A 4,553-nucleotide genomic window follows, 5' to 3' on the forward strand; every position below is an offset into this window, starting at 1 on the left:
TCTGAAAAATCTCAACAAGATAAGTTTCTTTCTGAAATAACTCTCTTGAAGAAAAATATTAGAATGCTCAATTCTGGAACGTCAAAACTTGATGAAATTTTATGTATAGGCAAAACCAGTGGCGATCATCATGGTCTAGGCTATCAGAGAGGAGGAGCATCCAGCTCTAAGACTATATTCGTCCCGAGCATAAATTCCCAGAATGAAGCTGCTGGCTCAACAACTGTTACAACAGTTTCTGCAACACCTGCGAAGGCAAGCCAAAAATCTTGGGTTTGTCATTACTGTGCGAAGAAGGGTCATATTAAACCCTGGTGTTACAAGCTCCTGAAAGATCTGAAAAAACAAAGACGTTCAAGGTCAAACCCTCTTGCCATGAAAAAAGTTTGGAAAGTCAAAGATCCACAAAATCGCGGTGCGTGTACTCCTCTGAAAGTCCCGACCAAAGATGAGCAATCTATCGTATGCGGTAACTTCATAAAAGAGGATGTTGCTCCGGAACAACAACTTCCAAATATTTTCACGAAAGACGATTCAAAGTTCGAATCACTTAGGCCTGTCGTGGGTCTTTGTGTGACTGATTCGTGATCTATCATCGACATGTATTCGAGTATAAATATGGAAATTTAATGCTCGAATACACTTTTATTGAGGTACGATATTTTTTACCTCAAGTGCAAGTTATCATGTTAATTCGGATTTTTAGTGTTCGTCCGAGGAGTTGTCTTTGTGTTTTTCGTAAAAAAAAAAAAAAAAAAAAAAATTAAATTTCGAAAAAAAAAGTCAAAAGGTATAAAAAAAAAAAAAAAAAAGTCGAAATTCAAAAAAAAAAAAAAAAAATTGCAGATTTCCAGATTTTACTGCTCTGGTTTTTCACTCGACAGATAGACTTCAACGTCTTAGAATTCAATCTCCACCGTTCAGAATGTACCTGTATGTGTTCCGACCATGGTGTACAAATTTCGTGACGATCCAACGGTTAATGAATTCAGAAACTCGTGTTTGACAAGGCTGGTCGGAGTAGTTGCGATTTAAAAAAAAAAAAAAATTTGTTTTCTTCTCCGGTGAACCAACGTTTTTCTCCACCCCGGAGTAGATTAACACTACCATGAGCGCCTCTTTTCTACATTCATTGAGCTAGAAGCTTGTGTATTGAGCTTGGGTCGTGTTTTTTCCGACGCCGTGATATTTTCTTTTCAACAAGAAACGAATTCTACGATGATGCATCATATTCAGGGGGAGCAAACTGTTGTTTGGTGATTGTTCAATTTTGGAGGTATGTTTATGGCAAAAAGGCGGAGATTATGTGACTCGTGTTGACTCTGCTATAATGATGTTGAAGCTTCGTCGTCGTCGTCATCGTCACCTTGTCACAGGTACGATTCTGTTTTGCCTTTAAACACCAAAGGGGGAGATTGTTGATACATTTATTGGCGAATTAATGTTGGCAAAATAATATAGAATCGTGGAATATATTATCGGATAGCGTTGGGCTTTGTTACAATGTTTGGTCACAAGTGTCGCAGTTTGTGTTGTAACAGTCCTGTGTAACAGTCTCGGCCCATTGACTTTTGGGCTTCGCTACTCCGACTTGAAGAAGGATTCCAGCGTGGATTAATGAGATAATGGGCTGGTATTCCCAATCCGACTTCAAGATTTGTGTTGACCTAGTTTTCTCATATAAATAGGTCATCACCTCACCTTCTGCACTCACGCCTTTGGAGAGATTTATTTGAGTGTTTTAGCTGAGCTTAGAACGACCTGTGTTCAAGCTTTTAAGGTGTCTTTTACCTCTGCTTTGTTGCCTATATACGGGTGATTGTATTAGAAGCTAGAGGTTAGGTTTTTCAATTATTTTTGTTGGGAAACACGTTTAGAAGTCTCGGGAGAGATATTCTGTGGGAATCGAGGGGATCTCGTACTTAGGGGGAGCCTAAGTTGCTGTTGAAGAGGATAGACGTAGGTTGGGTAGCTAGCGAGGGAGTCGTTGAGTGTAAATCCTTATTGTACCACGTTATCATAGTAAATTGCTTTCCACCGGGCAAAGGCCCTCCAGACGTAGGTACGAATTGCCGAACTGGGTTACCAACTCTGGTGTCTATTTATTATTTCTGCACTCATATCGTTAATCTTTTGTTTCTCTAAATTTCAGCAACTGGCGCACTTTTTGTTACAAACACTTTCTGAAACAGCTGCGCAGATTCAGTAATTTCAGGAATGTTCTTTTAGTCCTTGATGATGTCGATAACGTAAAGCAATTCGACCTTCTGGCCATAGATCGTGAATGCTTCGGTCCAGGTAGCAGAATTCTTGTGACGAGCAGAGATTCACAAGTGCTCAAGTTTATGAATGTGGTCCTTATGCGCTGCTCAGACATAAATATTTCCAACTCTTGTTATGTGATTGGGAGTGGTAACAAGGTTGCGGTTTTCACTGATTTCAAAGATCGGCTCTTTCCTAGTCTTGAACTGAATGCAGGGGAAGGCTTCAAGGTGACCGATATTATGGTTTCTGGAGATCGGGAATGGTATTCCAGGTAAGCTACCTGACTGTTGACTTTATATTATGTTAGCGCAATAAGTTCTTGATTTGGAGAATCGTGTCAGATTACTGTCGAGTCTGTGGCAGTGAGGATGAAAGGGCTTCATTTGGTGCTGCTTCTTGCAAAATTTTCGCTTTACTAAGACAGCTATTTTCGAACGAGACAATCAAGCTATCATGGATGGCTTTATGAACAACAAACCGAGTCCAGATTGGTGTAGCTTTGTTCTCCTTTTTACATTAATTATAAGTTTGTTAATTGATTGTTTTGAGTCTTTTAAGTTTGAAATGGACAGTGAGGAAGTCAATTTTCGTATCTCATTCGCATTGTAAATGGGCCGTGAAATTATTTGATTATAAAAATAGGTAAAATTCTGTTATAAATATAACTCATTTTATTTTAGTATTTTTTGTGTTGATGAACTAATTAGTGACATCATTAATAGAGCTTAAGTTGATAAATTTTGTAATACTTCGGAACAACAATTAAATTATTTACTTTTTTAATATGAATGTAAGTTAATAAAGAGGGTACCGGTGAAAAAATCAATAGCTCAAGAGGTGAATGCGAAAATGAAAAAAAAAAAAAATCAAGGGTAAAAATGAACAACATGGATAGCTTTATGAACAACAAACCAAATCCAGATTGGAGTAGCTTTGCTCTCCTTTTTACTTTAATTTTAAGTTTGTTAGTTGATTGTTTTGAGTCTTGTAAGTTTAAAATGGACAGTGAGGAAGTCAAGTTTCGTAGCTCATTCGCTTTGTAAATGGGCCATGAAATTACGACTTTCCGGTTTTGTATCCTTGCCCGACAACCGGAGTTTTAATATGAGGTAGTGGGGTACTCTTTCCTCTCCATCGCACCTATTTGGGGACGAGGAGGTTTTTACATTGGCCCTGTTTTCTTAAAAAAGAAAAAAATCGACAACCCAATATTAACAAACGTTCATATTTTCAACAAAATTTTTTGCATTCTTGGCACATAAGTATTTTATAATAGATATTATTGAAATGATTTTATTAAAAGATAGGTAAACTTCTGTTATAAACATAACTTATTTTATTTTAGTATTTTTTACTAATTATTAGTAACATCAATGGATCGAGTACTCATTATTAAATTTAGTTATTACTTCGGAACAACAATTATTTTTTTAAAATATGAATGTAAGTTTAGGTTTTCAAAATGAGTGGGGTCTCACCATTTAAGCGTAATTCGGACGTTTAGGTCTTCAAAATGACGTTTTGTGTTCTGTCCGTTTTGTTTCATTATTATTTCGTTTATTAATGTTTGTTAAGAGTCTTTATTAATGTTTAATTATTCAGTTTTAGGGATGTGAATGGTCACAAGATGCATCTATAAATCTTGGTGACTTGTTTTGTAAAAAAAATAGATTATGAATGAAAAAAAATTAAAACCTTTTTGTTTTTATCCCCAAATTCGTGTGTTCTTGTGAGGACCTGATTTGATGCCCGAGACCTAGTATTCGTGAGCGAATCAATAGGTGGAGGAAGGTTCTTCGATTGGGTATTCGTGCGTCGAATCAACAATCGTAATCCATTTATCTCATCAATAAAAATCTCACTGCATCAGTTTGGTATTAGAGCCGAAGACGATCGTGAATCATGTAGATTTTTGCTGGATTTGTTGACAGTGACTCGATGTCACACGTGTTTGAGGTTGATTGTGAAGAAGAGGAGTTCTTTTTTGAGCCGCTGGGTGATGCAATTTCCTATGAAAGTGAGGGAGAAGAGGAAGAAATTCCCGAGCCATTGAATAATCCAATACTCTATGGGAGAGACGTAGAACAAGAAAAAAAAAAGAAGAAGGCGTACGTGAAGATAGCTCTCGCTCCAACGAACAATCAAGCCGATCGGGCTCTTGAAGACTTCATTAATGTGTCATTTTTGTTTGAGGTAGAATATCGATCTCCGGAGTTCGTCAAAGAAATCCTCCTCCTTTCACACCATTTGAAGATGCATCGAATTCGGGGACGAATTCTATCAAACCC

The sequence above is a fragment of the Urtica dioica genome, chromosome 6 (genome assembly GCF_054948205.1).
Source record: "Urtica dioica subsp. dioica isolate 48M chromosome 6, U.dioica_male_clone48M_v1_H2, whole genome shotgun sequence".
NCBI lineage: Eukaryota > Viridiplantae > Streptophyta > Magnoliopsida > Rosales > Urticaceae > Urtica > Urtica dioica.